Source organism: Puma concolor, chromosome B1 (genome assembly GCF_028749965.1).
Source record: "Puma concolor isolate L17-30 chromosome B1, mPumCon1.1.hap2, whole genome shotgun sequence".
NCBI lineage: Eukaryota > Metazoa > Chordata > Mammalia > Carnivora > Felidae > Puma > Puma concolor.
Genome location: NC_141670.1, coordinates 207,673,447 through 207,684,362, shown reverse-complemented (window position 1 = coordinate 207,684,362; position 10,916 = coordinate 207,673,447). Strand labels below are relative to the sequence as shown.

General features: G+C 53.9%; 1 protein-coding gene across 8 annotated transcripts in view; it reads left to right on the top strand.

The window, feature by feature from the left end:
- Positions 1-1,909: 1,909 nt before the first annotated feature.
- PCGF3 (polycomb group ring finger 3) overlaps positions 1,910-10,916 on the top strand; it is a 55,815-nt gene continuing 46,808 nt past the window's right edge. For 6 of the 8 annotated variants that reach the window (XR_015250675.1, XR_015250676.1, XR_015250673.1 and 3 more), the window contains exon 1: positions 1,914-2,096. The gene's annotated coding sequence lies outside the window, so the exon portion shown is untranslated. Of the gene's footprint in view, positions 2,097-10,916 lie in introns of all 8 variants that reach the window. The other 2 variants (XR_015250677.1, XM_086705692.1) reach the window with 2 other exon arrangements.

The following is a 10,916-nucleotide window of genomic DNA, read 5'->3' as shown; positions in this document are numbered from 1 at the left end:
TGGTCTGCATCCTTTGAGAGAGACCAGTGGCCATGCGTCATGCACACGCTCCTGGCTCTCCCCCCTTTGCAGACAGATGGCTACGGTGTCAGAGGGCCCTCAAATGACTTCCTAGGGTCACTGTGCCCTCCACCCAGAGCTGATCCCGGCCTGTCATCCCCATTTTTGACATCCAGGCCTCTACTCCAGTCTGGGCCAACTTAGCTGCCGTGTCACTGGAAAATAGAGGCAGCTGGATGAGATGGTGCACAGACCCCCCACCTCCTGCATTGGGGCTGCTTCCTGCAGCGTGAGGGCCGCCACAGCCCCATCTCCAGATCTGGTCCCTGGCCCCAGGTGAGGACTTGGGCTCAGGCAGCCTTCCCTCTCTCCAGCGTGGCCAGCCTCCCCCTGCACTGCACCAGTACCGCTGAGGCTGCAGCCCAAATGTGAAGCAGCCCTCTAGTCCCAGAAGCTCCTCCACAGCAAACCACCTGGAAAAGTTGCCTATATTTACCCTCCTCTCTTGAGCCCACCACAATCCAGTTTTTACCCCTACGTAACCTGTACGTAGGCCAAGGCCCCAGAAGGGTCTCACTCCCCTTGCCCCTTTCAGCAGCTGACCAGACATCACTCCTTCTCTCCAGCTGGCTCAGTCTCAGTCTTTCTTACTGGATCCACCTGGACTTGCTGATTTTTCCACGTGGGCAGGGGGCTCAGCCCCCCAACCCTCACTCACTCTTTTGACCAGCTCACCCATCTCCACACACTGCAAACTCACGCTACACGTACTACACAGCGGCTCCACTGGGGGGCCAATGCACCTTACAACTACACTCTTGACTCCACCCTTGTGCACTCCATCATGCTGCCCGGACTGTCAGCAGCTGCCCACCCTTCCAGTTGTTCCCCACCCATCCCTGCCTCTTCTCAGGCTGATCCCCCAGCAGTTCACACTTCCTCCTCTCCAGGGCACCACTTGCCTCCTGCTCTGCTCCTGCCAGACAGACACAGCACAGCCACAGGGAGGCTTACAATGCCCGCACCATGCCGTCACCCCTCTGCTCATAACACCCAGGGACCTCTCCCTCCGACCTCATCTCCTGCCTCCTCGTGCCCCATTCCCTCTGGCTTCCATGCTGGCTCTCTTCAATCTCCCCACTGTGCAGCTTGGTGCTGGCAGGACAACTTGCCTGTGAACCCCACCTGCCGATACTTGCAAGGCGGTTACCTCTATGTTCCTACTCTGTGCTTCTATGGCTCCTTCCCTCTGTCCCTTCCATGCCCACCCACCCTATTGTAACTAACACTCCGGACATCCACGGCCTCCCCCAACCAGTTTATCTGGCTCCCACATTATATCAGATTTACTTTTTCTTGTTATTGTCCCCCTCCCGCTAAGGTGTGGACCGCACGAAGGGGTGGACGTCACGCTCCAGGGCAGGGCCTGCGCAAGGGTGGACACACAGAGTTTCAGGGTCGGCCCTGCTGCCCACTGGACCGGGGCCCGGAAAGCAGGGCCCTGTCCCTGTGCGGCCCCCGGCTCCTGCCTGGTGCACGGAGAGCTCTCGCTGCTACGTCCCAGGAAGGACTGAATTGCAAGAACGAGACGGATTCCGCCAGAGGAAAACCCCGGTCAGGTCCCGGAGCCGGAGTCGGCGTCAGCTGCCTGCTGAGTCCAGTGTACAGCAAGACTCATGCCGCAGACCTCACCCCCTTGGTCCACGCCCCCTCGGGCCACGCCCTCACGAGCCCCCGCCTCCGCTGAGGGCCCCGCCCCCGACACCCTCCCCTCTCCAGATCCCTCGGCCTAGCCCTGCCGGAACGCGCCTGCGCCTTATGACCACGCCCCAGCCCCGCCCTCGGGCTCCGCCCCCTCCAGATCCCGCCCCCCTCCCGGCTGCGGGGTGGGAGCCGGGAGGGCAACGCGCATGCTCCATGTGCGGCGCCCCCGACTCGCCGCTCGGCTCCGCTCGGGCATTTCCGCCTCTTTGTTTTAAACTCCGGACGGGTTTTTTTCTCCTGCTCTTGGGGGGGACCCGGAGGGAGCGGCGCCCCCCCCCCGCTCCCGGCGCTGCCCCCGCGTGCGCCCCGCTCGCCCGCAGCCGAGACGGCAGGTCAGTGAGTCCGCACCCCGCCTGGCCTGGCCCGAGGCGCCCGCTCCTCAGGCCGCGGCCTCGGCCCGTGTGCGGGCCCCTGAGGCTCGGAACCCCGGCCCGCGCCCCTGCGCCCCTTGTTGGCCCGGCCCGCGGGAGCCCCGACACCGCTGGGCAGGCCCCGGGTGCGGGCGCGACCCACGGGGTCGGGACCCCGGGCAGGTCACGGGGAAGGTGGCCGGACCCCAGGACGGGTCATCGGGGAGGGACCAGGGAGGACCGGATCCCGGGACGGGTCAGCGGGAAAGGCCAGACCCCAGAACGGCTCACCGAAGAGGGCCAGACCTCAGACCCACCATACAGGGACCAGGAAGTGCTAGACCCTGAGATAGGTCACTGAGGAGAGTCAGACCCTGGGATGGGTCATCCAAGAGGGTCCAACGCCAGCTCGGGTCACTAAGGGGGATTGTGACCCTGAGACCCGACAGGAACCAGAGATGGCTGGACTCTGAGACAGGTCACTGAGGGGCCCCCAGCCCCCAGGATCTGGCAGGACCTAGGGAGGGCTGGGACAGGAGGCTGGGTCACTAAGGAGGGCCAGGACACCGAGACCGGTCCCAAAGAGGGCTGGCATGCTGGAACAGTCCTGTGAGCACTTCTGAGACCCTGAGACAGCCCCTTCTGAGTGGGAGGCCAGGACCCTGGGATCTGCCATGAGGAGGGTTCATCCCATGTGACAGGCTCCGGGGATGACCAGGCCCCAGCTAGGTCATTTAGGGGTATCTGGATGCTGGAGCGGGACCATGAAGAAGCGAGGCTCTCAGGGAGGGCCAGGACACTGATAAGAGCTGGAACTTGGAGACCGGTCCCTGCCAGAACTCCTGAACAAGTCAGTGGGATGCACCCAGATCCCAGGAGCAGAAAGGAAGGCTGGGACCCTAAGCCAGCCCTCCAGGGGTTTGGACCCCTGGGGCAAGATCCAGAGGTGCCTTTAATGTGCCCATTCTACTCAACTGGACCCACGGCTGTGAAGGCTTGGGGGCATCAGGGACCCTGCTCACCTGAGCCCCACAAGTGAAACCTCCCTGAGGCCCCCGATATTATGAGCACCTGGGCCAGCCCCACAGACCTTCTGACCTTCAGCAGATGCTGCCTGGCTGGGCCCCAGGGGCAGGTGTGAGGCAGGGTTAGGGTCTGTCCTCTTCCTTCTAGGGGTTCAAGTGGAGCTCCTAGTCCACACTGGCTCCATGCCCCAGTGCCCACTCCCCAGATCCAAGAAGCTGTCTCCTACCCTGTTCTTCCAGCCCCTGCTGCAGGGCTGCTCTTCTTTCCTTGTGGTCAGTGTCCATCACCTTCAACCACTCCTGGCTTCCCCTCCCTCCGTTGTTGGAGGTCAAGTGGTTGGGTGGGTGTACCCTCCATCCAGGTGTGTTTTTAGTGTCCAGGAAGTTCCAGGAGGAGTGGGGTTCCTTAAGGAGTGTTGGAAGCTTAAGGAAATATTTGGGGGGCACTGGGCCCAGGGTAAGAAGGTTGGAGTAGGTGAGCAGACATGTCAGGTGAGTGGGTCAGGCACCTTCTCCACTCCAGGAAAGGAAAATATTAAAGGACCTAGCAATGGGGGTCTTTGCTTCTTTGAAACCTTTGGATGAGACTTTCGTCTAAAATTTGCCCGTGTGTTCCTTTAATTTGGAAGTGTTGATGAAAAAGAAGGGTATTCTATGTACTGCTCTTTGATTGGGTAATGACTCCAGAGCGTGTCCAGTAAGGTAATGCTGGAGGAGTTTAAGAGAATGAAGAGCCAGGAGGGCAAGGGCCTCGTCCAGCTCAGCTGCCAGAACTGGTTCCCTGGCCTGAGGTCGGCCGGCAGTGCACGACTATTGAATGGAGTGCGTGAATGAATGGATGAAAGGCAGGAGTAATTTTAGAACTTGTGTTAAGTTTGCAAACTTATCCACAGGTTGGACAGTAGGATGAGGTACAAGTCTAAAACTCTGAGCTGTATGGACTCCCAGGGGAGGCACCTGAATTGGTCACTTCAGCGTCTCATTTTGTGCCACAACGTTGCTGCTTGGTTACTTAGGAGAAAACCTAAGATTTGCAGTTGAGATTTTCAGATTGACATTTCATAAGACCGAATCTTAACCAAATGGAGTCCCTGAATGGTCTAGCTTAGGAACTTTTATTTGCCAAATGTATCCATACTTGGGACCTTCCTACTCAACACTTCTGATTTTTTTTTTTAATACACACTTTACTTTTTTAAAAACTTAATTTGTTTTGTGAAGTTTTGGAAAAGACTTGCAAAACTGGGCATTCAAGTTTGGTTAGGCTCTGTTTTCCTATTTTGGGATTTTTAAAGGTACAATAGTGCTGTGTGGTTGTATTATTTATATATTGCTGTCCAACAAATTACCCCCAAACATAGTGCCTTTAAACAACATCAGCTATTATCTTACAGTTTCTGTGGTTCAGGAATCTGGGCGCAGCTTAGCTGAGTCCTGTGGCTCTGGGTCTCACAAGGCTGAACGTAGGGCGCTGGCTGGAACCGTGGTTTCATCTGAAGGTTTGACTGCGGGATCTGCTTCCAGGCTTGCTCACTCAGCTGTTGGCTGAAGTTGTCAGTTCCTTTCCACATGGGGCTCTCCACAGGGCAACTCAGAGGGAGCCAGTGATAGAAGAAGAGAGCGAGCAAGGAGGCCACAATCTTGATGACCTAATCTTAGCGGGGACATCCCATCCGTTTGGCCACATTCTCTTTGTTAGGGCCTAGTCACTAGGCCCAGCCCTCACCCAAGAGGAAACACGTGTGTACTGGGAGGCGGGGTGACACACACTGTGGCCATCAGGGTTCCGCTGATCTAGGGCCTGCACCTGAGAAATACCCAAGTAGATTAACACTTGTGTAGCGGGTAGCACGTTGAAGTACAAGGTTGCGGCAGCCCGGCTGTCTCTTTGATTGTATCGGTTCCTCTGTTGTCGCCATAATGACTGAAACCACTGGAACTTACACATGAGGGAAGATAACTTATAAATAGGGAAGATTGTTGGGAATTAACTTCTAATGTAACACACCTGTAGCAGACCGTGAACCGCCCCCTCCACCCCCACTCCCGCGCTCAAATTAAGTGAAGTGGTGTGGAATTCATTGATAGCTTCAAGTGCAATGATTTCAATGTTTCCCAAGAGTCATTTTATTCCTAGCAATGATTTTGCTCCAGAAATTGTAAACTGACCTTTGTAAGAAGTTTTTAAGAAGTCAGATCCTGAGATGTTTTGGATATTTGACCTTTGTAAGGAAGTCATGCTCCAGGAGCCTGTATGCAAGGTCCTCGGTGCTTAGGACCTGTGGCTCTGGGGTACCTCTGTCTGGCACTCTGGGCTGGGCTGTAGCATGGGGCTGGAAAGGACACCATCCGGGGCCCGTATGGGAGGCCTCCATGCAGGACTTGTCCCAGGAGCCCTACGTGGACGGAACTGTCACCTGTGCCCAGCTCTCTAGATCCGCCAAGGCCCCACCCAGCCAGTGTGAGGCGGGGCCCTGGGCCAGTGACTGGAATGACTTATTTGGGTTGTTTGGGTCTATACTGTTACTCTTTAATCTATTAAATGGCAGGATTTATTAATTCATTTGGAGCTATTTGCTTAGTGGTGAGAATCAAATTTGAAGTTGAAAACGTATTTTTCTTTTACTGTTGAAATATGTTGAGGTTTGGGGACAGTTTCTTATTACCCTTCTGGTATTTGCTGTTAATAGTCCAAAAATGCTTCACAATCCCTTGTCCTTCAGAAAATGGAACCACAGGATACTGTTGTACAAGTGATAGTGTATCAATTCAATTGTAAGAAGACCTTTAAAAATAATAGGACTGTCATTTCTGATGTGGCATGTTCCTCCCTACAGAACTGAATTATCTGCAGGCCAAAATGACAAAGAGCTATAATGAAACACTTAACACATGACGAGAGAGTTAGTTAGGGTGTGAGCCTTGCTTAGACACATTTTCAGAATTGTCTGTTGAATTAAGCAACGGCGTCTGTTGAGAAGAACTAAAACTCACTTGAAAATACAGTCCTTAAAAACTGTTGGGTTGATTGTTTTTTTTGAAGAGAACTTCTAATATTTAGGTGAATTTGGAGAGTGGAGGTTAACTGGATTATTTTGCAAATGAATCAATATTTGCTGGACTTTGCTACATGAACAGCAAGTTCCAGATGTTTAGCAAGAAATATGCAGACTGTGGAAAGCTGTCTGCATACTTCTTTGAAGCCCCTGCTAACTGACTGTGGGCTTCAGGGAGGCAGTGGGTGTTGTGGTGAATGTCAGCCGAGCCCTGGCTGGTGTGTGTGGTCCCGTCCCCGAGGCACGGTGTGTGCGAACCTGTTTAGTTCTCAGAGCCATCCTAGGACTGCTGTTTGATCCCCCCGCCCGCCCCCCATTTGCCTGATGAACATGCAGGCACAGGGCACAGTCACAGCTAGGAAGTCAGGAGCAGAGAAAGGGTAGCCTTTCCTTTTTTTAAAGTTTCAAGTGATTTCATTTTACTTCCCCCCCCCCCCAAGTTTTAATTTCAGAGAAAACACAGTGGAGAAGAACAGAAAGAATTCTGCACTGAGCAGTCTTACACCCCTGCTCCGACCCAACAGTTATTCATGCTTTGCCATATTTGCCTCATCTCTTTTTTCTAAATACATATTTATCGTCATTGAATCATCTGAAAGTAGTAGCCACAGACAACCTACCATGTCCCTTAAGTAGTCTAGAGCACACAGGTCACAGGACAACCACGACATCATTATCACACCCAAGAAGTGGGCTCTTACTTCACATACTAGCTGATTTCGTGTTCATTTTCAAGTCTCCCCCCTTGTCTCAAGAATGTCTTCCATGTGTTTCCCTTAACCAGACCCAGGCAGGTTCCTGGTGTGGCACAGAGGGTCACGTGCCTCCTGAACCAGACATAACTGGGTTCCCAGAGTGGCACTGGGGGTCATGTCCTTCCTAAACCAGACACAGGCAGGTGCCCTGAGTGACACTTAGGTCATGCCCCTCCTGAAACAGACAGGTAGCTTCCCTGCATGGCACTGGGGGTCATGCCTTTTCGGAACCAGACAGAGGCAGGTTCCCCGTGTGGCACGTCCCTTGGTGTCTTTTCAGGTTCCCCACTTGCCCTCCACAGGGTTGACTTTTCTAGGCCACCTGTTACATCTGGATTTTTCTGAGTCTTCACTATTTGTGTCCTCCACTTTTGTCTGTTGTCCCTGTGTACTCTGTAAACTAAAGGGAACGAGGGAGAGGCCGAGTCAGGCTCGAGATTTGGGAGATCACTTCATAGGAGCAGTGAGTGAGTGCTTCGCGCGACTTTGGGGACATGTGTTCAAGCGGTGGTTACTCGGGTCAGTGCTGCAGGCCATACTTCTGGCGCCCCGGTCCCCAGTGCCAGGAGAGATGTGGAGCCCCAGCACAGGAACCCAGGGGAGAGTCCCACTGTCTTCAAACAAAAAATTTTTTTAATGTTTTATTTATTTTTGAGAGAGAGAGAGAGAGAGAGTGGGGGAAGGGCAGAGAGAGAGGGAGATACAGAATCCGAAGCAGGCTCCAGGCTCTGAGCCGTCAGCACAGAACCCGATGCGGGACTTGAACTCAGGAACTATGAGATCATGACCTGAGCTGAAGTTGCATGCTTAACCAACTGAGCCACCCAGGCGCCCCAGAGAGTCCCACTGTCTTGCGATAGGGCATGTCCTTCCGGGCCACCTCATCCGTCTCTGATGGGGAGGTGCCCTTGGCCCTGTTAACCCTTCTTCACAGGCACACAGGGGCAAGTCCTACTTATCGGCTTCCATACTTTTTAGCAGACTTCATAAAAGGTTTAGTGGGTGGAAAGTGTTTGAAATTGTTCGTGGAAATAGGACTACTGCTGACAAATAACATTTCCCTTGCATAAAGCAAGTGCCTTTCTTGCTGTAGAGACACGGCTGGCTAGAGGCAGTATTTTTCCCCCGGCCTTTTATTGAAGGCAGCCTGGTGAAGAAGACAGACATCAGAAACCAGGAAGGGGCTCAGTCAGCTGAGCCGCTGCAACAGAACATCGTAGATGGGGTGGGGTGCTCACACGGTGGAGACTGAGAGGCAGCGAGCCCTCTTCTGTCTCTTGTAAGGGCCCACCCTTGGGAACCTAACCCGAATCGCCCCATGGGCTCCGTATTTGGAGATGGGGGCTTAGGGTTTCAGCACATGAATTTTGGGTAGACACAATCCAGTCCCCACCAAGGGGCTCTAGCTTCTTCTGCTGGTTTGTTAACCTGTTCCTTGTCGCTCCAGTTGGGAGAATAGTTGCCTAATGAAAATGTTTCCGGGGTTGGTGGCCACTCTGTATTTTACATGCTGGGGAAACTGACCCTGTCTTCTGCTATTAATTCCGTTTCTTTTAACACCGTGACGTTAATTTTGTAATTCTGCATCGCAAATTGCCACAGAATTAGTGGCTTAAAAGGACACCAACTCATTAGTCACAGTTCCATGGGTTGGAAGTGTCGTGCAGTGTGGCTCCCCCCCCCCCCCCCCCACTCCGCTCAGGGCCTCAGAGGCCGAAATCAACGCGGTGGCTGGGCTGCAGCTCTCATCTGGGACTCAGGTCGTCTTCTGAGCCCACCCGCTGTTGGAGAACCCATGTCCTGTGGTTGTGGCACTGGGGTCCTGCTGTTCTGCTCGCTGTCGGCTGGGGACTGCCCTCAGCTCCTGGAGGCCCACGGCTCCTCGCCCCAGGGCCGTGAGTGCTTGACGGATCCAGTTGCCCTGTGCCAGGCAAGTAGGATTCGTCCCTCCTCTTCTGCCACCAGCTGGGAAGAACATCGCTTTGAAAGGCCATGCTACTTGGCCAGCAGATACTTGCTCTGTTTCAAGGTCAGCTCATTTGGGACCTTAATTTGCTCCTTAAAAATCCCTTTGCAGCAGTGCCTGGGCTAGTAAGGCAAGAGGTATGTGTATGCCAGAGCCTTCTCGAGGCTACCTTGGAATTCCGCCTGCTACAGTCCCGGCCCTCTGATATTGATATCCCCCCAAATGCCAAACACACCTGCCCTTCTTCTGAGGTTCCCCGGGGCCTCCTCCCACTGCAGCACCGGCTCAGAGTCCCAAACCTTGCCTGAGTCCCAGAACTCCAGAGTCTCATCCCCTGGGTCCCCCGCTGGGTGCCGCTTCCGGGCACTTGCAGACCAAGCGACACAGTTCGCCTTCCCAGCGACCCCCACTCGGCGGACAGGTTGTGGGACCACAGGTGTAGATTGGCCAGTTCAGAAGTGGGAACTGGATACAACAGGAAGTCCTGGGCCCAACACGGTTCTGAAACCCAGCGCGGGATCCCCAGTCAGGAGCTCGGGGTGACCCCCCTGGCTCCCTGCTTCGCTCCCTGGGCTCCCGTTTCTGCCCTGAGTCAGCCTTCCTCGTGAGGGGGATGCGTGTCTGTAGCCGAGCGGCCTCTGTTGGTAGAAAAGCTGGGGCCCCACAGCCCCTTTCACGGCATGTTTTTTGTCTTCTCCAGGGGTTGGATCTGGCAGTTAAAATGGATGTGATTGTATCATGATCTGTTATACAGCTGGCTTCTAATCTCCCTTGCTTTTTCCTTACATTGCCTGACGTTACTGTCTCCTGTTCCAAATTCTCAAGGGTTGCGTCTGAGCCCTTGTCCTCCTTGCTCCTCTGTCCTCGTCCCCCTGCCCTGTCTGGATGCCTCATCCTCCGGGCCAGCTGGCTTCAAAGTGGTCATAGTACGCTTTGGGGGATCCCTTGCCCCGTCAGTGGGGTGTCTGCTGCTCTGGCCCCTGCCTCCAGGCCCAAGGTCAGACGTCCCTCTGCACCGGCTCTCCTCTGGTCACTTTCTAAAGCAGCCCCTCCACCTGTTCTCTGCTTCGCTGCCTTGACCTACTTTCTCAGTGGTGCTCATCTCTCTTTGCTGATGAGTTTGTCACGTCTCGTCACCAGCTGGAACGGAAGCTCCATGAGCACCAGGCCTGTGATAAGGTGTGAGCACCCTGGTTGGCTCAGTACGCATGCTTCGGCTGAGCACTTGAGCGCTTTCCTCAGTGCTCTGAAAGAATCGCTTTCTTACTGGTAGGGTTCACTGTTGCTGATGAAAATGCTATCTGATTCCCAGTCCGTCGTGGGGAGGGACCTCCTCTCCTCCCAGAACCTTCAGGGCCCTCTCTTGTACCCTTGATGTCTCGAGATTCTAGGACTTGGTTAGACATGGGTCATTTTCATTCTCTGTGCCTGGCACTCAGGCCTTTGCAGCCTCATGGTTCTTCCAGCGGGGGGAATACTTGGATAATTTTTTCCAAATCATGAAATAATAAAATATTAAAGTATATTTGGAAGCTCCGTAGCTCGGTTTTCTGTTTTTTCTAAAACACCTGTTGCTTGGATGTTGGCTCTTTTCTATTTCCTGTCTTTATCTGCTCTTGGAGAAGGTTTCTCAGCTTTATCATATTAACCCTTCCATTGAATTTTTAATACTGCCAGTCACATGGCTGGCATCGTAGTATAGGGAGATGGGTAGTAACAAAATAAGTAAATTATAAATTCGAGGGTAGTGTCTTAGATTTGTGGTGTGTACCCACATAGCATGTAGTTTTAAGTAAGATGGTCTCTAACAGTGTTGCTGGGGGTAACATCTGAGGAGAGGCTTGACAGAGATGAGGGGCCCCATGTAGCCATATGACAGAGAATGTTGCAGCTACAGTAAGTGCAAGGGCCACGAAGAAGGAGCACACCTAGAATGTTCTAGACCTAGCAGGGTCCACCGTGGCCACGGTGGACTGCGAGGCAGCTTGGGCATCGCTGGC